Here is a 25,326-nt window from a genome sequence, read left to right on the forward strand (position 1 = left end):
CCCCAGAGCAGTTCCATTTCCAGTAACCCAGCTCTTGGCTGGCAGAGTTGCTAGGGCTCTTCATAAGCTGACTTCTGTGTCCATTTGTAGTCCTGGCTTTCCACATAGAAGCCCAATGCCATTTGGGGTGGACTGGCCTGTTGGATGTCTTTGATGGCGGACCACTGGGCAAAGCAGCCATTAATTAGCCTGCCAGCTATCATTACATTACTCTTACTGCCTAGCTTGCTATTCTTCCTTCTGGTCTTTGGTAAAATAGACCATGGAGGCAGCCTTTAATGTCAGCCAAGGGGGTACTCAGGCCCATCCCTAATCTTTGGTGGCCTGAGCTAGAAATCCATAGTCACAGGCATGTTCTGAGAGTGATTTTTCTGTGAGGTAGATAGTGCCCATGAGGAAAGCTATGTTCTTACTTAAAGATCCAACATGATGACCACCTTACCTATAAATTTTGAAGTCATTAGTAAAATTTTCTCTCCCTTAGTTTGGTTTGAAAAGGGAGGTTTTGCCTGTTTACTGTGCCTTGGCTTTATCTGCTTACAGACCTGTCCCAAAGTACTGAATACAATAGAAGTCAGGAAAAGGAAGTGCTTTGGAACCTAAAAGAGGACACACTTAAATACAGGAGGAACAATGTTTTAACTTCCATGAGCAGTAAACTTGATTTTTAGTGTTTGGAGAATACAAAACTATGGATGACAAATGACTTCAAATAGCCATGTTTAAAATTATAAACTCATTAACCAAGAAGAAGAGGCACTTGCTTACTCCACACGGTATTTTAGAAAGCACATGTAAGATTTTATAAAACATTTATCACTTTTAAGCTTCTGGACCTTTCTCATTAAGATAACCATCATGTCTGATAACAACACAACAAATCATTAGACTTTTTCTTGGACATTTGTATCAGTAGCATTTTACATTATCATAACTTAAAATTTAGTACCACTTCATATCTTGATAGGACATTTAATATAATCCAAATAGCCTTATTAGTTGGTATCTCTACAAGATGAGAGATATACTTTGATATTTCTAGGGGCCCAACTGGAAATATAAAAGTCCAAATAATCTGGAACTTTGATTTTTTGAATGCTTGTCAAAGATGCCAAGAAGGTTTAAAATATCTGGCAGAAATAGGAACCTTTAACATCATGACATAATATAGACCACCTTTGATCATTATTATAAAGTGATCACTCAAATGCTTTAGAATACATAAATATTTAAACAAATTGTAACTCTTAAAGCTCAGTTCTTTTTAAACAATTAGAACTTAACAGAGACATTAAGAGAATACAATAGATTACTTCAACAGAACACAAAATCTATGTCACTTTGGTCATTCCCAAAATTGAAATAAAACCTTAAATGTAAGAGTTAGTGAATGGAATCATCCCATAACGTGAAACAATTTTAACAGAGTCAGAACTAGTGAAGAGAAAATAGCTTATTGGAGCTGGCTAGAAAGCTGACAGAGAGTTGGCAATTAAACAAAAACTATTACAAAGAGATACTGCAGTTTTTAAACAGATTTTTAAAAATATTTATTTATTTATTTATTTGAAAGGCATAGTTACAGAGAGGCAGAGGTAGAGAGAGAAAGGTCTTCTATCTGCTGGTTCACTCCCCAAATGGCCGCAATGGCTGGAGCTGAGCTGAGCTGAAGCAGGAGCCTGGAGCTTCTTTCAGGTCTCCCATGAGGGTGCAGGGGTGCAAGGACTTGAGCCATCTTCTACTGCTTTCTCAGACCAATTCAGAGAGCTGGATCAGAAGTGGAGCAGCCAGGACTTGAACCAGTACCCATAAGGGATACCAGTCCTGGAGGCAGTGGCTTTACCCACCATGCCACAGTGCTGACCCCTTTAAAATAGATTTTAAGACTATTTCAAAATACTTACCAGCATATGTATTGCAAAACCCTTATTGCTTTAACAGAGGATCATATTCTAATTCTATGCTAAAGATAAATAAATTTAATAGCTTTTGTATCCCAAAATTTCTTTCTTTCATGACTTTCTATGACTTCCTCACACCTTCTTCAACTTACTGAAAACTTTATATCTTTTACATTCCAGTCCAGAGTAAACTAGCCATTAGGATAAAGTAATTCTTACAAACCATGTCCTTTCTTTACTCAAAAAAGTCTTTCCTTCTTAACCTTCCTTACCAAGAACACATTTTTTTATACTTGTGACCTTTTCCATCTGCTGATTTCCTTGATTTATATTTTGAAATAACCCTTTAAATGTCTCCAAATTAAGGCAACATTTTCTAAATTAAGTAACACATTGAATTTCAGCCTTAGTTACTTTCAAGCAGTGTTAAACTATTTGTCATATGTTAACAAACCCAAATAGTTTTTCCCATAGAATATAAGGTGCTAAGAGTACCAAAGTTTACATTTAGAGACATATATCTCATTTACCTTTACCCAATTTACATTTAGCAATTATACCCAGATGACTTAAGATGCTGATAATGTATCATACCTTTATCTAAATTAAGGTCAAAATTATATTTATATGGAATTCTAGTCCTTTCTATAAAACTCTAGCTATAAATCGGTGACATTAAACCTGAGATTGCAAAATCCACCTTAGAGGGGCTATAACAAGTGCTGATTACCCATTGCTATTTCATCAGAAACTAGTTCAACCAAGTTGAAAAGCAAGTTCTGCAACTTACAAAGCAATATTTTTTTTGACAGGCAGAGTTAGACAGTGAGAGAGAGAGAGACAGAAAGGTCTTCCTTCCATTGGTTCACCCCCCAAATGGCCGCTACGGCCAGTGTACTTCACCGATCTGAAGCCAGGAGCCAGGTGCCTCCTCCTGGTCTCCCATGTGGGTGCAGGGCCCAAGGACCTGTGCCATCCTCCACTGCCCTCCCGGGCCACAGCAGAGAGCTGGACTGGAAGAGGAGCAACCGGGACAGAATCCGGCGCCCCAACCGGGACTCGAACCCTGGGTGCTGGTGCCGCAGGCGGAGGATTAGCCTAGTGAGCCACGGCGCCGGCCTAATCCATATATATTCAATAGCATCTGAGGTTATTGGCCCCAGATTCTTGTCTAGAATCCCCTGGGCAAAATCGCAACAACGGGGGCAATGGTCACCTGATTAAAAAAAACTCTCCTCCACCAAGGATTAAAAGCCTCAACAATAGTCAAGGGATTAAAAGCCTCAACAATAGTGAAACACAATAACCAAGGGACCCTGATGGCTCACTAAATAGACCCAAGGACCCCGTGATGGACTCTGGAAAAGAATTCAATGCATATCGAAGCACTTGCAGGATAATAGAGGCAAGAGGCCATTCAGGAGACAGAGTTCTGAGACAGGTAGTCAGAGTAGAGGGGCTGACACTTTTCATAACTAACTTAGGCCTACTTCTCCACCCTCTAGGTTGTAATTAGTCCAGGTAGTGGTGCAGAAAAAGATGAGACTTTTTTTTTCAACTCAGGGATCAAAGAAATCTCAAAGTTTGCTTCCTGGCCATCCAGCAAGATGATCCAACATTGGCTGGAATTGAACTCGCATGGGATCTGAGTCACGTTGGAGTTGCTATACAAGTTACGGCACCAAAATGTCACAGGTGGAGAAAAGATTATCTTGGTTCTTTGTCTCACAGGGAACAAGAACTTCCAAGTAGACAAGGTAAAGACAAAAGCAAGATACATTTAAAAGCAAGATTTATTTAAGTCAGAGACCTTCAGCCAGAGTGGCCTGGAGGGGGGCTCCAAGAGAGGCAAAACCTGAAGGGGCTAGTGTTATTGGGGCTTTTTAAATTTTAACTTTAGATTGAATATTTTCCAGATCTTCAGATACAGAAATCAGAAGTCGGGGCTGGTGCTGTGGCATAGCAGCACCGGCATCCATATGGGCACATGTTCCAGTCCTGTCTGTTCCACTTCCAATCCAGCTCCCTGGTAATGAGCCTGGGAAAACAGCAGAAGATGATCCAAGTACTTGAGTCCCTGCACTCACATGAGAGATCCTGATGAAGCTCCTGGATCCTGGCTTTGTTCTGGCCCTAGCCCCAGCCATTGCAGCCATATACAGAGTGAACCAGTAGATGGAAGAGCTCGCTCGCTCGCTCACTCTCTCTCTCTCTCTCTGTAATTCTGCCTTTCAAGTAAATAAATAAATCTTTCTAAAAAACAGAAGTGGTGTTATATTTTTTCTTTAATTTTTTATTTCTAGAATTTTTGTTTTGGTTTTACTTTCAGAAGTTTATGGTATGTCTTGGCAAGAATTTCTTTAGGTTTTCCTATTTGACGTTCACACAGCTTGTTGAATTTGTGGGTTTATGTCTTTCAACAAATTAGGGAAATTTTCAATTCTTTCTCCTTTTCTTCTGGGACCTGACAATACGAATGTTGGATTTTTTGTTATTGTCCCACAAGTCCCTGAGACACTACTTTTTTTGCCCCAGTTTATTTCTTCAGATTGAGTAACTCCTACCTATATATTCCCAAATTCACTAATTCCATCTTCTTACATCTACACTTGACTATTGAATCTAACCTGTGAATTTAAAAAAAAACTTAGCATTCTAATTTTTTCAGTACTTTCTATTTCTTTATTATAATTTCTATTTCCTTACTGTGATTTCATGTTTTCATGTATTTCAAATGAACTTGTAATGCTTATTAAGTCATTTTATGATTTAAAATTCTTGTCGCTATAAAATCCTTGTCAGATAACTCCAACAACTGATTTGTTTTGGTGTTGGCATCAGTTGATTGTTTTTTATCATTAAAATTCTGATTTTCTTTTTCTTGGTATGGCAAGTGATTTTTAAAATTATATTTTAGACATTTTGTCTCTTATGTCAGTAGATTCTGGGTTCTAGTTAAAATTTTAATTTTAGCAGGTTAAGTTTAGCATCCAGGTTCTATTTGCCCACTTTTGTGAACTATGCTTTCAATGACAGTCTGATTTTCAGAACATTTCCAGTGCTATTCTGATCTGCTTGATCTGCCTTTTGCTACTGGGTCTCCCACTGGTCTCCACTGGTACTGCTTGAAGGACAAAAGAGGCTTCCTCAGGCAAGGCCACCTAGTGATTTCAAGTGAGAAATGGAATCATCTCTGCCCACTTCCCCTGGTCATTTCTTATCAGTAGACAGATTCAACCCCTTGCCTGTGGTGCTGGTCTGGCCTTATTTTGTGTGTTCTGCAGAATGAATGAACTTATCTCTACCACCTTCTATTGCTAAATTAGAGGTCAGAAGATTCCAGGCCTAGATTATTTTATCACTATTTATTATGATGATGATTTATGACTATTGAATGGTGTGATATAAGGCTCCCTGACTGTCTTTTTTATGAACCTGGGAGCTCCTAAGCAGCTCTACCTTTTCGAGTTCTCCTTTTTCTGTTACCATCATTCTTAGTGGGGGCAAAGGGAAAATTTATGAATTTATGCTTTCTTTCCTGGACAGAAAATCCTAAGTGTATATCCCTCCTTTACTTTTACTTGTACAACGAAAGCCATTTTAAGTGGTGACTAGAGTGTGGGACTGACTTTGGTTGAGGATCAACACAATATAGGATAGATCTTGAGAATGTACAAAGGGCTATGAAATTTACGTGAGAAACAGGAATGGTCTGAGCAACTTCATCTTATTTCTAGAGTAGTATGAGTCCTGTTTCAATTTAGCCATTTGTATAAATCCTTTGAACTATTGGAGCAATAACAGGAGGTCAGCCTACACTGCTTTGAGTATTTGAGGTAATTGTACACATTGTGGAAAGCTCTGGAAAAAGGCAGAGTAGAGGAATTCCCTGGATTTTGACCTGAAGTAAGTATGTAAAGTAGAGTTCAGATGAAGCATGTTGCAATGTTGTAAAAGACCTTTGCCCCATTGAGGAAGGCTACCTTATAGGGAAGCCTTATAAATTGTCTTATTGGTAAATTGCGTGCATTACCTGATTGTCAATTTGAAACTGGCATGTTATGGATAAGTATACCCAACACTGTAGAAAATAGAGTTTCAAAGGTAGAACTGAAACAGGATGGGCTATATGCTCTCCAAAGTGTCTTCTGGCTTTAAAATACCCCAGCAGATTGGGACAGTGACCTTTATAATCAGTTGTCATTTTGAGTCACCCTCTCAAAAGGTTTCCATTTCTGGAGGAACCATGACATAGCTTGTTGGGTTGAACTCAATTATTATTGCTATTTCTGGCCATGGTTACTGTTTTTCTCTTGGTTCTCTCAACTGATCTTTGTCTGCAGTGACTATGTGCATCTTTTGTTTTTTCCTTCTATATAGTCAGTATAGTTTGGGATTTTACCTTGATTTATCTTTGTAACTCATAAAATACAGAGTCCAGCATTGGAAATTATTATCTAAAGTGTGGTTTTATTAGTAAAGCTAGTAACTTTTATTTTTTTAAACTTCTATTTAATAAATATAAATTTCCAAAGTACAGCCTTTGGGTTACAGTGCCTCCCCCCACCCCATAACTTCCCTCTCACACGCAACCCTCCCATCTCCCGCTCCCTCTCCCATCCCATTCACATCAAGACTCTTTTTCAATTATCTTTATATACAGAAAATCAATTTAGTATATACTAAGTACAGATTTCAAGAGTTTGCACCCACACAGAAACACAAAGTATAAAGTACTGTTTGACTACTAGTCACACTGTTAAATCAAATAGTACAACACATCAAGGACAGAGAACCCACATGGGGAGTAAGTGCACAGTGACTCCTCTTGTGGATTTAACAATTGACACTCTTCTTTATGGCGTCAGTAATCACCCGAGGCTCTTGTCTTGAGTTCCCAAGGTTATGGAAGCCTTTTGAGTTCGACAACTCTGATCTGATTTAGACAATATAATAGTCAAAGTGACAGTTCTCTCCTCCCTTCAGAGAAAGGTACTTCCCTCCTTGATGGCCCATTCTTTCTGCTGGGATCTCACTCACAGAGATACTTCATTTAGGTTTTTTTTTGTTGGCCAGAATGTCTTGGCTTTCCATGCCTGAAACACTCCCATGGACTTTTTACCTGGATCCGAATGCCTTAAGGGCTGATCCTGAGGCCAGAGTGCTGTTTAGGACATCTGCCATTCTATGAGTCTGCTGTGTATCCCACTTCCCATGTTGGATCATTCTCTCCTTTTTAATTCTATCAGTATTAGCAATCACTAGTCTTGTTTATGCGATCCCTTTGACCCTTAATCCCATCACCATGATCAGTTATGAACTGAAACTGATCACTTTGACTAGTGAGATGGCGTTGGTACATGCCACCCTGCTGGGATTGTATTGGAATCCCTTGGCACATTTCTAACTCTACCATTTGGGGCAAGTCTGATTGACCATGTCCCAAATTGTACATCTCCTACCTCTCTTATTCCCACTCTTATATTTAACAGAGATCACTTTTCAGTTAAATTTAAACACCTAAGAATAATTGTGTGTTAATTAAAGAGTTCAACCAATAGTATTAAGTAGAACAAAAAAAATACTAAAAGGAATAAAGTATTAAGTTGTACCTCGACAGTCAGGACAAGGGCTGATCAAGACATTGTTTCTCATAGTGTCCATTTCACTTCAACAGGTTTCCCCTTTGGTACTCGGTTACTTGTCACCGATCAGGGAGAACATATGATATTTGTCCCTTTGGGACTGGCTTATTTTACTCAGCATAATGTTTTCTAGATTAATCCATCTTGTTGCAAATGACTGGATTTCATTTCTTTTACTGCTGCATAGTATAATATAGAGTACATATCCCATAATTTCTTTATCCAGTCTACTGTTGATGGGCATTTAGGTTGATTCCAAGTCTTAGCTATTGTGAATTGAGCTGCAATAAACATTGAGGTGCAGACAGCTCTTTTATTTGCCAATTTAATTTCCTTTGGGTACATTCCAAGGAGTGGGATGGCTGGGTTGTATGGTAGGGTTATATTCAGGTTTCTGAGGAATCTCCAGACTGACTTCCATAGTGGCTTGACCAGTTTGCATTCCCACCAACAGTGGGTTAGTGTCCCTTTTTCCCCACATCCTTGCCAGCTTCTGTTGTTGGTAGATTTCTGTATGTGAGCCATCCTAACGGGGGTGAGGGGAAACCTCATTGTGCTTTTGATTTCCATTTCCCTGATTGCTAGTGATCCTGAACATATTTTCATATGTCTGTTGGCCATTTGGATTTCCTCTTTTGAAAAATGTCTATTGAGGTCCTTGGCCCATCTCTTAAGTGGGTTGTTTGTTTTGTTGTTATGGAGTTTCTTGATCTCTTTGTATATTCTGCTTATTAATAAATATAAATTTCCAAAGTATAGCTTATGTATTACAATGCCCCCCCCATAACTTACCTCTCACACACAACCCTCCCATCTCCCACTCCCTCTCTCATTCCATTCGCATCAAGATTCATTTTCAATTCTTTATATACAGAAGATCAATTTAGTATATATTAAGTAAAGATTTCAACAGTTTCCAGCCACACAGAAGCACAAAGTATAAAGTACTGTTTGAGTACAGTTATACCGAAAATTCACATAGTACAACACATTAAGGACAGAGACCCTACATGAGGAGTAAGTGCATAGTGACTCCTGTTGTTGACTTAACAAATTGACACTCTTGTTTATGGCATCAGTAATCTCCCTAGGCTCTTGTCATGAGTTGCCAAGGCTATGGAAGCCTCTTGAGTTTGCCAACTTCGATCTTATTTAAACAAGGTCATAGTCAAAGTGGAAGTTCTCTCCTCCCTTCAGAGAAAGGTACCTCCTTCTTTTATGGCCCGTTCTTTCTCCTGGGATCTCGCAGAGATTCTTCATTTAGGTTTTTTTGTTGGCCAGAATGTCTTGGCTTTCCATGCCTGAAATACTCTCATGGGCTCTTCAGCCAGATATGAGTGCTTTAAGGACTAATTCAGAGACCAGAGTGCTGTTTAGGACATCTGCCATTTTATGAGTCTGCTGTGTATCCTGCTTCCCATGTTGGAATGTTCTCCCCTTTTTTATTCTATCAGTTAGTATTAGCAGACACAAGTCTTGTTTGTGTGATCCCTTTGACTCTTAGTCCTTTCATTATGATCAATTGTGAACTGAAATTGATCACTTGGACTAGTGAGATGGCATTGTTGTTTTGATTTTCATTTCCCTAATTGCTAGTGATCCTGAACATTTTTCATGTGTCTGTTGGCCATTTGGATTTCTTCTTTTGAAAAATATCTATTGAGGTCCTTGGCCCATCTCTTAAGTGGGTTGTTCGTTTTGTTGCCTGCGCCTATATATGTAGAGTTTCTCCAATGTTCTCTAATAAGTTGATGGTGTCGGGTCATAGATTTAAATCTTTAATCCATGTCGAGTGGATTTTTGTGTAAGGTGAAAGGTAGGGGTCTTGCTTCATGCTTCTGCATGTGGAAATCCAGTTTTCCCAGCACCATTTGTTGAATAGACTGTCCTTGCTCCAGGAATTGGTTTTAGATCCTGGATCAAATATAAGTTGGCTGTAGATGTTTGGGTTGATTTCTGGTGTTTCTATTGTGTTCCATTGGTCTATCCATCTGTTTCTGTACCAGTACCATGCTGTTTTTTATTAGAACTGCCCTGTAGTATGTCCTAAAATCTGGTATTGTGATGCCTCCATCTTTGTTTTTGTTGTACAAGATTGCTTTAGCTAGTCGAGGTCTCCTGTGCCTCCATATGAATTTTAGCATCATTTTTTCCAGATTTGAGAAGAATTTTTGGTATTTTGATTGGTATTGCATCGAATCTATAAATTGCTTTTGGGAGAATGGACATTTTGATGATATTGATTCTTCCAATCATGAGCATGGAAGATTTTTCCATTTTTTGGTATCCTCTTCTATTTCTTTCTTTAAGATTTTGTAATTTTCATCCCAGAGATCTTTAATGTCCTTGGTTAAGTTTATTTATTATTTGATTGCTTTTGTAGCAATTGTGAATGGGATTGATCTTAGAAGTTCTTCCTCAGCTGTGGCATTGCCTGTGTATACAAAGGCTGTTGATTTTTGTGCATTGATTTTATATCCTGCTACTTTGCCAAACTCTTCTATGAGTTCCAATAGTCTCTTAGTAGAGTTCTTTGGATCCCCCAGGTAAAGAATCATATCATCTGTAAAGAGGGATAGTTTGAGTTCTTTCTTCCCAATTTGTATCCCTTTAATTTCTTTTTCTTGTCTAATGGCTCTGGCTAAAACTTCCAGAACTATATTGAATAGCAGTGGTGAGAATGGGCATCCCTGTCTGGTACCAGGTCTCAGTGGAAATGCTTCCAACTTTTCCCCAATCAATAGGATGCTTGCATGGGTTTTTTATATTGCTTTGATTGTATTGAGGAATGTTCCATCTGTACCCAATTTTCTTAGAGTTTTCATCATGAAATGGTGTTGTATTTTTTTTTTGACAGGCAGAGTGGACAGTGAGAGAGAGAGACAGAGAGAAATGCCTTCCTTTGCCGTTGGTTCACCCTCCAATGGCAGCTGCGGCCAGCGCGCTGCGGCCGGCGCACTGCGCTGATCCGATGGCAGGAGCCAGGTACTTATCCTGGTCTCCCATGGGGTGCAGGGCCCAAGGACTTCGGCCATCCTCCACTGCACTCCCTGGCCACAGCAGAGAGCTGGCCTGGAAGAGGGGCAACCAGGACAGAATCCGGCGCCCCGAACGGGACTAGAACCTGGTGTGCCAGCGCCACAAGGTGGAGGATTAGCCTAGTGAGCCACGGCGCCGGCCTAATGGTTTTGTATTTTATCGAATGCTTTCTGTGCATCTATTGAGATAATCATATGGTGTTTCTTCTTCAGTTTGTTAATGTGGTGTATCACATTGATTGATTTGAAAAAGTTAAACCATTGGAGAGAAATCAAAATGAAATGAAGAATTCAATGTAACAAATGACTAACGCATTTGAGAGCCTTAAAATAGAATCAGTGAGATAAAAGAGAGAATATCGGACTTAGAAGACAGAGCACAGGAAAGTATATAGTCAAACCAAAGGAAAGAAGAGGAAATTAGAAATCTAGAAAATATTGTTGGGAATCTACACGACACTATTAAAAAAACCAACATTCGGGTTCTAGGAGTTCCTGAAGGCATGGAAAGAGAAAAAGGATTAGAAGGCCTTTTTAGTGAGATACTATAAGAACACTTCCCGGGTTTGGAGAAGGACAGAGACATCCAAGTACAGGAAGCCAATCCCCAATAAATGTGACCAAGAGATCCTCACCACAGCACATTGTAATCAAACTCACCACAGTGAAACATAAAGAAAAGATTCTAAAATGTGTAAGAGAAAAATGTCAGATTACTCTCAGAGGATCTCCAATTAGACTCACAGCTGACTTCTCATCAGAAACCCTACAGGCTTGGAGGGAATGGTGAGATATAGCCTGGGTACTAAGAGAGAAAAACTGCCAGCCCAGAATATTATATACTGCAAAGCTCTCATTTGTGAATGAAGGTGAAATAAAGACCTTTCATAGCAAACAGAAATTGGAAGAATTTGTCACCACTTTTCCAGCCCTGCAAAAGATGCTTAGAGATGTGTTACACACAGAAACAAAGAAACATGGCCATCAAAATGAAAGAAGGTAAAGGAAGAAAACCTCTCAGTAGGCCGGTGCCGCGGCTCACTAGGCTAATCCTCCGCCTAGCGGCGCCGGCACACCAGGTTCTAGTCCCGGTTGGGGCGCCGGATTCTGTCCCGGTTGCCCCTCTTCCAGGCCAGCTCTCTGCTGTGGCCAGGGAGTGCAGTGGAGGATGGCCCAGGTGCTTGGGCCCTGCACCCCATGGGAGACCAGGAAAAGCACCTGGCTCCTGGCTCCTGCCATTGGATCAGCGTGGTGCACCGGCCGCAGCACACCAGCCACGGCGGCCATTGGAGGGTGAACCAACGGCAAAGGAAGACCTTTCTCTCTGTCTCTCTCTCTCACTGTCCACTCTGCCTGTCAAAAAATAAAAATAAATAAATAAATAAATAAAAAGAAAACCTCTCAGTAAAAGTTCACAGGAAGTTCAAGGCATATATTAGAAATATCTTTGGGAAAATGGTAGGGCAAAGTCTCTACTTATCAATAGTCACATTGAATGTTTTTGGTCTTAACTCTCCAGATAAAAGACACAGACTTGTTGAATGGATTAAGGAACAAAAGCCATCTATTTGCTGCTTACAAGAAACACATCTTTCCAACAAAGATGCATTCAGACTGAAAGTGAAAGGTTGGAAAAATATATTCCATGCCAACAGAAACCATCTTAGTATCAGACAAAATAAATTTTAACACAAAAACTGTTAAGAGAGACAAAGAGGGGCACTATATAATGATTAAGGGATCAATTCAACAGGAAGATGTAATTATCATAAATGTATATGCACCCAATTACAGGGCACTGGTTCATTTAAAAGATATGTTAAGAGACTTAAAGGGAGACTTACTCCAATACAATAGTACTGGGGGACTTCAATACTCCACTCTCAGAAATAGACGGATCAACCAGACAGAAGATCAACAAGGAAACAGCAGATTTAATCGACACTATTGCCCAAATGGATCTAACAGGTATCTACAGAACTTTCAATCCTACATTTAAAGAATTTACATTCTTCTCAGCAGTGCATGGAACCTTCTCTAGGATTGACCACATACTAGGCCATAAAGAAAGTCTCAGCAAATTTAAAGTAATTAGAATCATACCATGCAGCTTCTCAGACCATAAAGGAATGAAGTTGGAAATTAGCAACTCAGGAATCCCTAGAGAGTATGCAAACACATGGAGACTGAACAACATGCTCCTGCATGAACAATGGGTCATTCAAGAAATCCAAAGAGAAATAAAAAACTTTCTGGAAGTAAATGAGGATAACAGCACAACATACCAAAACTTATGGGATACAGCAAAAGCAGTATTAAGGGGAAAGTTTATAGCAATAGGTGCCTACATCAAGAAATTGGAAAGGCACCAAATAAATGAGCTTTCAATGCATCTCAAGGATCTATAAAAACTTCAGCAAACCAGACCAAAAAATCTGTAGGAAAAGAGAAATAATAAAAATTAGAGAAGAAATCAACAGAATTGAATCCAAAAAAAATTACAAAAGATCAGCCAAGCCAAGAGCTGGTTTTTTGAAAAAATAAACAAAATTGACACCCCGTTGACTCAACTAACTAAAAAAAGAAGAGAAAAGACCCAAATCAAAAGTAAAATCAGAGATGAAAAAGAGAATGTAACAACAGACACCACAGAAATGAAAAGAGTCATCAGAAATTAGAACAAAGAGTTGTATGCCAGCAAACAGGGAAATCTATCAGAAATGGATAGATTCCTGGACACATGCAATCTACCTAAATTAAACCAGGAAGGCATAGAAAACCTAAACAGACCCATAACTGAGACAGAAATTGAATCAGTAATTAAGTCCCTCCCAACAAAGAAAAGACCAGGATTCACTGCTGAATTCTACCAGACATTTAAAGAAGAACTAACTCCAATTATTCTCAAACTATTCAGAACAATCAAAAAAGAGGGAATCCTCCTAAACTCTTTCTTTGAAGCCAGCATCACCTTAATCCCTAAGCCTGAAAAAGATGCAGCATTGAAAGAGAATTACAGACCAATATCCCTGATGAACATAGACTCAAAATCCTCAATAAAACTCTGGCCAATAGAATGCAACAACACATCAGAAAGATCATCCACCCAGGCCAAGTGGGATTTATCCCTGGTATGCATGGATGGTTCAATGTGTGCAAAACAATCAATGTGATACACCACATTAACAGACTGCAGAAGAAAAACCATATGATTATCTCAAGTGTGGTCTTAACAGCTCATAATAGAGTGGAACTGTCATCTTCCTAAATCTGAACATTATGTTTCAGCAAATGCGACCCAGCTTTACTTGACTTTTTGACAGCTTGCTGACTCATTTTAAACTCAGAGTCAACTAACTAGGCCTTAGTTTGCAAATCTATTCTGTAGCAAACTCCTATCCTTTCAGTAACATCCTTTTATTGTCTATTTTTGGAACTACATGCATAGGAACTGTGTGGAAATCTTTGAGGCAATATTTATTTTTAAAAGGTTCTTTTATTTGAAAGGCAGGGAATTGGGAAAGGATGAGGAAAAGTTAGAGATAGAGAGAGATTCTATTCTCTGGTTCACTCCCCAAAATGGCCACAGTTACCAGGGCTGGGCCAGGGTAAAGCCAGGAACGAGGAACTGCATCCAAGTCTCACACAGTGTGGCAGGGACCCAAGTCCTTGAGCCATCATCTCTTGTCTCCCAGGCACATTAGCAGGAAGTTGGATCAGAAGTGGAGGACTCAGGACTGTACCAGATACTCTGACATGTGATGTGGGCATAAGCATCAACTTAACCCAGTGTACTGCAATGCTCACCCCCAAAATTTAACTCTGATATGTAAAGCAGTTTCTTGGGATTGTGTCTCCAACATGTAAACAATCAGTTAAAGTTTTTTTTTTAATTTAGTTATTAATCTCCTTTCCTATTTGCCACACCTAATTCCTCACTTTCAGTCTTCAAATTTTTACTGTGTTTATGTCATAAAGGTAGTGGCTGGAATGCTCCATGTTCAGTTTCTTTGCACCTGTCTGTCGTGAGCCTTTGGGTCTCTTCCATACTGAGCTTGCTCAAAACCATGAACAGTTTGCTGTAATTGGCCAAGAACAACATGGACAGCTATGCCAGATAAGGCCAGACTAACGGGAACTTTGGCTCCAGGGTGTGGGTGGATTACCTAAGGGGTCAATAGGGATAAGCATCTGGGAGCCACCCCCTCCTGAGCTCTTAGTAAAGGCTCGCCCCATCTCAGAGGTCATCAGAAGGATGAGTCAGGAGGAATACTACAGCATGATTGAGTATTCCTGAACTCCAAACCCAAGCCCAGGCAGACAGACCATCTGAAGGGAATTTGGATTTATTGGCATCCAAGAACAATGTGGGTTTTACCACAGGAAGGACATTTTGGCTATGGAATGAGTGAGGGAGATGAGACTTTCTTTTTCAAGTCTGTAGCAATAGGCTAGCATTATGTACACATGGCATGCATGCTTATTTTCTAGTGCTCTCTGGCTGGAAGGCAGGGGAAGGGAAGATATATGTGTAAGAATTTTATGATAGATGGATCAGTTCCATCTTCATTGGGACTTCTCTGATGAAATCTATTCAATAAGTCAGGTTCTTCTCTGAAAACCTATCATTAAATTATTTGAAGCAGAACAGAAGACTAGCAGAATTTGTCGTCTTCTCTTTGTCTCTCCCTTCTTAAAAAATAGAAGGGAAGGGAGGGAAGGAGGGGGAGAGAAATATCACTCCCATATACTGATTGACTCCCCCAAATACCCACAATCGTCAGAGCTGGGCCAGAGATGGGGCCAGAGATGGAGCCATGAGCTGGAAATACAATCCAGGTCTCCCACATGGGTGGCAAGGACATGTCTACTCAGGTTCTCCTGGGTGGCCATTACTATTGCTTCTCAAGGTCTACATTAGCAGTAAACTGGAGTAAGGAGCTGAAGTTGGGCATCCGACCCAGGCACTCTGATAGGGGATGCAGGTGTCTTAACCCCTAGGCTAAATGTCCACTCCCTGACTCTCCCAGAAAAGGTTGTATACTCTCTATACATGCACTATTCAGTCTTCTTTCATCCTCTCCCAACACTCACACTTTTCCTGATTTACTACCCCATAGCATGAGGCATTTCTAATGGGTGTGTTCTTGCTTGATAATATCTTTCATAAGAACCTTATCACAGGGGCCAGTGCTGTGGCGTAGCAGGTAAAGCTGCAGCCTGTAGTGCTGGCATCCTATATGGGTGCTGGTTTGAGTCCTAGCTGCACCACTTCTGATCCAGCTCCCTGCTAATATGTCTGGGAAAGCAGCAGAAGATTGCTCAAGTCCTTGGGACCCTGCACCTACGTGAGAGACCTGGAAAACCTCCTGGATCTTGGCTTCTGATGGGCCCAGCTCTGATCATTGTGGCCCTTTGGGGACTGACCCAGCAGATGGAAGATTCATTCTCTCTCTCTCTCTCTTTCTCTATCTCTCTCCCTCTGCCTCTGCCTTTCTGTAACTCTACATTTCAAATAAATAAAAATTTTTTTTTAAAGAACCTTATCACAGAAGTCATTGACCAGGTAACCCGCCTCTGTCTTTTTTTTCTGGCATAGTTGTTGAGGTTTCTAGAGTTACTGTCCTCCTGAGACAGGGCAGGATTGGGAAGCAGCTTTTCTTAGCAGAAATACTGCTGACAGTTTAGGCGTTAGGAAACTTTTTGCTGGGAAATTGAGGTGAGAAATCATAAGGGGAGAAAAGGGTATGTTCTGATGATCTAAAACTATTGCAAAGTCACTTTTCCCAAAAGGTACATTGTATTACTTCTTGGATTGTTACGTTGTGGGGGTGGCAATGGGAGTGGGGTGTGGAGGTAGGATGAGTAACACTTTTGGAGCATAAGGCTCAAAAGCTCAGTGGAAATGCTACATTTTTTCCATTTTATGTCTAGTTGAGACTATATTAAAGAGAACAAAAATGAAAAAATGAAAACTACCTCCAGAAACTCTCCCTAGAACACTTTGCAATTGTTCTACCTTGTAGGAGACTCTAATAAAAGTCTAAGTTTAATCTCTTCATCTCTCCTTTATGAAAAAATCATGAGTTTTGTTTTTTCTTTAAGTGGTAGGATAAATTTCTTTGAGCTTAAAGGGAAAAATGGCATCAATAAGACTCATTTTGTTTCCTTCATTTTTCATACTGTCTTTCACCTTCGGTTAAAAGATGCATCCTGGAAACACTATTTAATAATCATAAAATAATGTAGAAGTCATAGAGTGAAGCGATTAAGAGTGTAGATTCACACAACAGAATGTCTGAGTTCAAATCTTGGCTCAGCTGCTTACTAAATTTATGGTCATGGACAAGGCATTTAATATTCCCACACCTTACTTTCCTCACCTCAAAAAAGGAGATAATAGCATCTGTCTCAGAGTTATTATATAAATTAAATCACACACACACACACACACTGCTTGATACTATATTTGTATTAACTCTTTTTTTTTTTAAGGGAAAGGGTTTATTGGGGGAAACCCAACAGACTAGAGGGAAGGAGCGAAGAGGGAAAAAGAGGGAGATGGAGAGTGTAAGAGAGAGATCCAGAGAGACATCAAAAGACAGAGAGAGACAGACAGACAGAGATCGGGAGACAGAGAGAAAGAGAGCCACATGTACAGGAACGGGTCCTTTTAAAACTGCCAGGGCGCAGGCAGGGAAGTAGGAGCAGTGAATCCCATTAGGATGGGAGTGGAGTTTGACACTGGTGGTTGGGCCCTGTGGCCACCTGGCTTCCAGTAATGAGGGTGGGGTGGGGTGGGGTGGTGTGGGCTAGAGTTTAGGATGGAGTCAGGGTGTAGATCGTGCCATAGATAAGACTGCACCATTTTACTAACATTCCCCTCTTTTGTTTTTCTATAAAGCAGGAGTTGTATGGGATTACATTAGTCCCAAAAGTCCAGGAGGGGTAGAGGGACGATGATCTGTCTTTAGAGCTACTTCCTGCTGACATGGGGTGATGAGGTACTCTTCGCTGGCGTGGGGCCATGTCTCAAGCCTCTGTCTCCTGGGTGGGGAGCCGAGTATATCCCTGTAGCAGCATTTGGTTGGCTACCATGTATTAACTCTTATTATAGTCATCTAAATTGGGTGCATTTCTATTTGGAGATAAGAAATGGATAGTATAACTTCTGGAAACCTCTTTTAAATGAAGATATATAGGTGTCTTAGAAAAATTCAGGCAGTTATATCTGAGTGCCCCTAGAGATTTTTTTAATAAGAATTATTCAGTGATGATTATTCTTTGAATCCCTCAAATGTTTCCATACTACCTAGTTTGGGGCCTGTGATATAAATTCTCACTGTGTGTTTGTTGAAATTATGAAGGGGTGAATTACTGAATTTCATATACTACAAATCCTTACAACTTTAAGTTATGGCCTTTCCACCGTGAGTACATACTCCTGTTATCTCTTTCTCTTCTTGTAAGGACACTAGTCCCATTGGATTGGAGTCCCCTCATGACCTCATTTAATCTTAATTACTGCCATAAAAGGTCTTGTCTTCAGAAGCAGTAACATTAGGATAGGGTTAAACATTTAAATTTGGGTAGATACAATTCAGATCACAAGATTCCACCCTCTGATCTTCAACATCCGCCAGATTCATATCTTTCTCACATGCAAAATATAGTCACCCCTTCCCAACAGCCCCAAAAGTCTTAAGTCATTCCAGCATCAGTTCTAGGTCCAAAGTCTCATCTATGTATTTCCCAAATCAGATATAAGTGAGATTGAGATGTGATTTATCCTAAGGCAAAATACCTCTACAGCTGTGAATCTGTAAAACAGGACAAGTTATATGCTTTGAAAATATGATGGTGGAAAAACAGACATTTCCATTCCAAAATGCAGAGATTAGAATGTTCAATAGCTAGCAAGACAGATTTCATTAGATATTAGAGCTTAACAATAATTATCTCTGACTTGAGCTCTGCCTGTGGTCCCATTGGGGTGGCAGCAGTGCACTTGGTCCAGTTAGTGGCCTTGCCCCCCCCACCCCAAACTTGTGAAGTGGGATAAAGAATCTGGGTGGCAACCCTGCCCTTGAATCCCTGAGTTGGGGGCAGCTTGATCCTCTGAAAGTGAGGATGGGACAGCCTTGACTCCTGGTCTATATTCTCTGGGTCTGTGGAGGGAATGTCAGTTCTACTTATCTCTGAATTATATTTAGAGTAATTCTTCCCTTTTTTTCTTGAAGGATAATGCACATTCACAGATGAATAGCTGTATTATTTCATCCCGTAGAATCCAAGAAGTCTGACAGTCTTTCTTCATTTTGTCCTGTTTCTTTCCCCTTTAGTTCAAACTGACAGCTCACCCAGTCCTTTGTGTTCTCTGTAGAATATACTTTCTCATTTCTTGCAATACATACTGGCTGATAATTTTCCAAGTCTTAAAATTCTGTTACTTTTCACTGAACAATTTCTTCTTAAATTCATCTCTCACCTCTTGAATTTTACTGTAAACAGTAAGGAGAAACCAGGCCATAACTACAACAGTTTGCCTAGAAATTTTCTCTGCTAAATACTCAAGATCATCACTCAGAAATTCTACCTTTCAGAAAATTTTCCATGATTTCCCCAGGCATATCTGCTTTGAAAATGAAAGAAATAATTAACCTCTTATGCCTTTCAAAGTCTTTCTGTTCTAGTTATGAAATTGATTTTTATGCACCATATATTTCACGGCTCCTTACATGTACAAAAATCTCCCAAGGAGTGCAGTTGAATAGGAAGAATAATTTCTAATGTTCTATAGCACTGTAGGATAACAATCATTGATAACAATTGACCAAATATTTCAAAACAACTGGCTTTCTCTATCATAGCTGCCTTTATCACAGAACTATTTTTTCACCATCAAGACTTCTCAAGTCATAGTTGTTTTGATCACAAGAGCAGACTTCTCAAGTCATAGCTGTTTTGATCATAAGAGCAGACTTTCCATAATTCTTGCTATTTAGCATTTAAGGAGATTTTAAAATCTTTGCCTGCACAGCCATACTTATTTTTGTCACCTACAAAGTTTCCAGTTCCTTGTTTTTCTCGGCCATAACTCCTTTGGCAGCCCAACAATTTGCTTAAACTTAGGATTTCTCTAGTCACAACTGCTTTGATCATGAATGAAATCTGTCTTAATATATCTTTCCTTGGCAAAGCTTCTTTAGTCATGAAAGAAAGTTTTCCACTTTCTTTTGGTCTTCACTAACCATTAGCTGCTTTGGTTATAAAAGAAGTCGAGTACAGTTATCCCAATTGTGATCACAAAGGGAATTTTATCTTTCTTTTTATTTCTACTTTGGCCATGGAAAAGTGTTCTAATTATGTGTCTTCCCTGGCATAGCAGGTTTTTGATAATGGAAATCTGTACCATCCTTGTTCTTCTCAGTCCTTCCTTCTTTGGTCAATGAAAATGTATCTTACTTCATTGTCTTCTCTAACTATAGCTGCTATTGTAATAAAAGTACTCTTCTGCTCAGCCTCTTGTGGTTTAGGGTTATCTGGGTGTCTGCGTCAGTAATTGAAGTTGTGGTGGTACCTGCTTTTCCAGGCCATGTAGAGAGCTGGATAGGAAGTGGAGCAGCTGGGTCTTGAACCAGCACCCATATGGGATGCCGGCACTGCAGGCAGCAACTTTACCTGCTACCCCACAGCGCTGGCCCCAGAAAAACATTATTTTGAGTGTATCTGTAGGGGTGTTTCCAAATGAGATTAGCATGTGAGTCTGAGTGGACTATGTGGGGGAGACCCACCTTCAAGGTGGGCAGGCACTTGACCTAATGCTTAAATATGTTCAATATCAGAGTACCCAGGTTTGATTCCTGACTCTGACTCTGGATTCCAGCTTCCTGCAATACAGACCCTGGGAGGCAATGGTGATAGCTCAAGTGATTGGGTTCCTGCCACCCAACCTGGAGACCTGGATTGAGTACCTGGCTCCTGGTTTCAGGCCCTGGGCTTTTGTGGGCATTAGGGGAGTGAACCAGTGGATCCAAATCCCCCCTCTCTCTCCCCCTCCCTTCCTCCCTTCCCCTGTCCTTCCACCTCTCAAATAAATAAATAAGTTTTTAAAGTAAAAAGGCAAATTGGTCTCTCTGAAAACTGGGACATGCTCAGCTTGCTCAGTTCCTACCTTGAACATCAGAACTCCAGACTTGCTGGCCTTTGGATTCCAGGATTTATACCAGTGGTTCCTTGCTGGTACTCAAATTTTTGCTCACAAATTGAGGTAAATCTTTCGTTTTCTTGGTTCTGATGCCTACAGATTTGGAGTGAGCCATGCTGCTCACATCCCATGGTTGCCAGCCTGTAGACAACCTATGGTGAGACTTCTCAGCTGCCATAATCAGGTGAGCCCATTCCCCTAAAAAACTCCCCTTCATATATTTATATGCATATCCTATTGATTCTGTCTCTCTATAGAACCTTGATTAATACAAATGTTGAATTCAAAACAATCTATCACTCCCGAGACTGGTAATGATCATGGTTACCAATGCCCTGTCCCTACCGACTCTGGCTACTTTGCTCATTAAATAATTTTTCTTTCATGTCTGGATTGACCATGTCCAGCCCTTTTCTTTTTTATTAGAGAATTGTTCCATTTCTAGGCTTCAAATGCCACAGGTGCTTTGTTTATAAGCCTTTGAATTTTGTATTTACATTGGCTATGACTGCAGAGTTCAGGAGAAAATTTTTTTCCATTTTCCAGTTTTCAGTGGCCAGGGCTGCTTTGTTCCGGAAAAAGTCTTCCATGAAAACTTTCATCTCTTTCTCTGCAGTGGTTTCGGACACATGATTTGCAGGTTTTGTCATTCCTATGCTCCATTTACCTTAGGGATTCTTCTGTGGTTTGGCAGCTTCTTTCAGACCTGATATGTGCTGTTCCTACTCCAGATCTATATACCATAATTGTAGGTAAGAGGCTTTTAAAAAATTTATCCAAATGTCTTGGTCATCTTTTTACCTCACACTCCTATAGCATGAATTAAGTATAAGCTTAGGTACTCTGTACAATGGGAAAATAATAACTAGATGGGAGGGAGGGGTATAAGCTGACTTGCAGAGGCAAAAGAGAGCTAGTACCAATCAACCTGTCGTTAGATCTTCTTCCCACAGCCCCACTGCAACACCCTCAATGACAGTTCATCTTCATCCCTCAGAAAGCAAAAATGGGAAATTCATATGTATTTTGTTTCCTTATAAAAATTATACAGGTTATACAATCCAAAAGTATCTAGGATACATGATTCCTAAGGAAATCTGAAATGCTAATGTCTAAAGAGTCTTGACTACAGAGAGAGGTGTTAAGATGAAAGTCCTGTTCATTCCACAGTGCATGGGAAGATTTTTTTTCCAATTAGGCACATGAAGATTATTCATGGTTTTTGACTACCATCTGATTATTTTTGTCCCATTCAGGTACTTCTGACCCGAGCAACCATCCATTAGCTCTGCCAGGAGAAACAGCTATTCGGCATGCCACCATATCAACAACTTGCCTAGGAACTGTCTGCAATCCCAAATCCCAAGAATATCTGGATACCAAGCATCACTTCTGCATACTTTCATAAATGCTAATTATCCAGTAACATATCAAGGAAGTAAATAAAGACCCTAGGAGGTTCCTACATGTCCTAGTTCAGACAAGAGGGCAAAAACATAGGAGGCAAGGATGTGTTGCAGAACAAAATGGAGGGTATCTCCAGCACAATGGAAAATACATTTAAATACGTAAAGTGAAAACCAAAAAGAAATGTGTGTAGGGTAAGGTCATGGGAAAAACCTGGGAAATAGCCATGCCAATGTAGCAAATATTGTACCATCCTTAAGAGAGGAGACATTCTCTTTTAGTAGTACGTATTTTTTAAAAAGTTTTATTTGTTGTATTGAATACTGAGAGAGAGAGAGAGAGAGAGAGAGAGAGAAAGAATCTGTCATCCAGTGGTTTACTTCCTAAATGATTCCAAGCTAAGACCCCAGAAATCCATCCTGGTCTCCCATGTGGGTGGCAGGAGCACAAGCACTTCAACCATTTCTGCTGCCTTCCCATGTTCATTATCAGGAAGTTGGATTGGAAGCAGAACAGCTGGGACTTGAACTGGTACTCTGATATAGGATGCTGGCATTGTAAGCATCAACTTAACCTATTGTACCACCATGCCACCCCTCAGTGGTAGATTTTTAAGTGAAAGACTTAAGTTCTTCCCTTGTTCAATCTGGAAGCTGTCATGGGTGGACATTTCCTTTATGTAATTGATTTATCTCTTCTTCCTTTGTCCAAATAGTGTTGAGCCTTTGTTCAGATGGTGTTTTCTAATGACAGTGGATGACAGACCAGCTCTTAGAGCACCACATTTTCTTGGGAAAATGTCATTTTTAATACAGCAGGAATTATCTTTAGCTCAGGATTTTAATTTGTTTTATAAGAGTGGGCCTGATGTTATATTCATATGAGCTGTGGTAAGTACTCTTTTTTTCCTGTTACTTTTAAAATTTTAATTGACAATTAGATGTTTTGATGCACATATACATTAAGTAATGATCAGATCAGGGTAATTAGCATAGCTGTCACCTCAAACATTACCAAGACTGAATTACAAAGAAATAGAAACTATTAACAGACCAATAATTAATTATGATTGAATCAGTAATTTAGAACTCTCCCATTAAAGAAAAAATCATGTCTAGATGGCTTCGTTGCTGAATTCTATCAAACATTCAAAGAAGAGTTAATTCCAATTCTTCTCAAATTATTCCAAAAAACTGAAGGTGAAGGAGTTATCCCAAACTTATTCTGTAAGACCAGTATTGCTATGATACACAAACCAGATAAGGATACAACAACAAAAAAAACCTACAAACCAATATCACTGATGACTGTTCTTTTGAACTTTAGAAAACTGGGACTCACATGTATAAAAACATCACATGGTACTCCCAAAATATGTACAAATTATGTGTTTGTTAAAAAGAAAAATGAAAAAATTAAAAATGCTGTGACTCATGAAAGGTTGTGAAAGTGCTTTGTCATTTACAGTGGGAGAAATCCCACTTTACATTTATTAAAGAGACCCAGGATCCAGTCAGATTCTTGAAAATGAGATCACTCCTCATAGGATCCAACATTTTAAATTAAAGGTATGTTGTCTTGTGTGTGTGTGTGTATAGAATTCACTTTTTCTAAAGGAATAAGAGCTTGATTTGATGGTAAGAAGAGGTTTGCGTAAGAATACATTATTTGGGGGCCGGCGTCATGGCACACTTGGTTAATCCTCCACCTGCAGCGCCAGCATCCCATATGGGCGCCAGGTTCTAGGCCCAGTTGCTCCTCTTCCAGTCCAGCTCTCTGCTGTGGCCCGGGAGTGCAGTGGAGGATGGCCTGAGTGTTTGGGCCCCTGCACCCGCATGGGAGACCGGGGGAGGCACCTGGATCTTGGCTTCAGATCGGCACAGTGCCGGCCATAGCGGCCATTTGGGGGGTGAACCAATGGAAGGAAGACCTTTCTCTCTCTCTCTCTCTCTCTCTCTCTCTCATTGTCTGTAACTCTACCTGTCAAATAAATAAATTAAAAAAAAGATTTTAAAAAAGAATACATTATTTGGAAAATATTTTTATTATTGTTGAAAGCAGTGGTAGAAGCCAGAAAGGATATTCCTAGTTATCAGATCAGAAAACTCAAAAACTAGAGGATATACAAGAGAACTGAGATAAGAATAACATGGGGCAGGTGTTGTGACATAGTGAGTTAAGCCACCACCCATGATGCTGGCATCACATATGGGCACCAATTCAGACCTGGCTGTTCCACTTCTGATCCAACTCCCTGCTAATGCACCTTGGAAAGCAGCACAAGATGGTCCAAGAGTGTGGTCCCCTGCACTCATGTGGGAGACTTGGAAGAAGATCCTGGCTCCTCCTGGTTTTGGCCTTGCACAGCCCTAGTCTTTGTGGCCATTTGGGGAGTGAACCAGGGGATGGAAGACCTCTCTCTCTCTCTCTCTGTCATCTTCCCCCTCTATATGTAACTCTGTCTTTCAAATAAATAAAAAATAAATCTTAAAAAAGAGATAGGAATAACATAACAGCTGGGTTCACCAGTTATACCAAAGGGCACTTTTTGTCTACAACTAAAGAAGAGACCTGGACTTCAACTGGGAATTTGAATAGTTGATTCTGAGAAGACTGTGAAGATAATGGGACAGGAGGAAGGAAAGAAGATTGTTAAAAATACTTTGGGTGTGGGACCGGCACTATGGCACAGTAGGCTAAACCTCCACCTGTGGCACCGGCATTCCATATGGGCACCAGTTCGTGTCCCGGCTGCTCATTTTCCTATCCATCTTTCTGTTAATGGCCTGAGAAAGCAGCAGAGGACAACCCAAGTAGTTGGGCCCCTACACCCATGTGGGAGACCCAGAAGTTCCTGGCTCTTGGCTTCAGATCGGCTCAGCTCTGGCCATTGCGGCCATTTGGGGAGTAAACCAGCAGATGGAAGACCTCTCTCTCTCTCCCCCTCTCTCTGTCTATAAATCTACCTCTCAAATAAATAAATAAAATCTTTAAAATATTTTGAGTGTTTGGCTGGTTTGAAAGAAGTGACTGAATTTATAAAAAATGGGCTAGTAGTTTGAAATGTTAAAGGGAGCAAGGTACATGACGTTTTGTCATACATTGCGTGATTTTGATGGTGCTCTTTT

At 40.1% G+C, this 25,326-nt stretch overlaps 1 long non-coding RNA gene across 23 annotated transcripts in view; it reads left to right on the plus strand.

Moving 5' to 3' along the window:
• LOC103351910 (uncharacterized) overlaps window positions 1-22,837 on the plus strand; it is a 77,602-nt gene extending 54,765 nt beyond the window's left edge. For 8 of the 23 annotated variants that reach the window (XR_016227999.1, XR_007912084.3, XR_016228001.1 and 5 more), the window contains 3 exons: window positions 20,891-20,975; window positions 21,408-21,543; window positions 22,048-22,837. This is a non-coding gene — a long non-coding RNA (uncharacterized LOC103351910). Of the gene's footprint in view, window positions 1-3,464; window positions 3,659-3,817; window positions 10,567-20,890; window positions 20,976-21,337; window positions 21,544-22,047 lie in introns of those variants that run through there. The other 15 variants (XR_016228005.1, XR_016228004.1, XR_016228006.1 and 12 more) reach the window with 4 other exon arrangements.
• The last annotated feature ends 2,489 nt before the right edge of the window (window positions 22,838-25,326 follow it).

Source organism: Oryctolagus cuniculus, chromosome X (genome assembly GCF_051225735.1).
Source record: "Oryctolagus cuniculus isolate XC-2025 breed Fujian yellow rabbit chromosome X, ASM5122573v1, whole genome shotgun sequence".
NCBI classification, from domain to species: Eukaryota; Metazoa; Chordata; class Mammalia; order Lagomorpha; family Leporidae; genus Oryctolagus; species Oryctolagus cuniculus.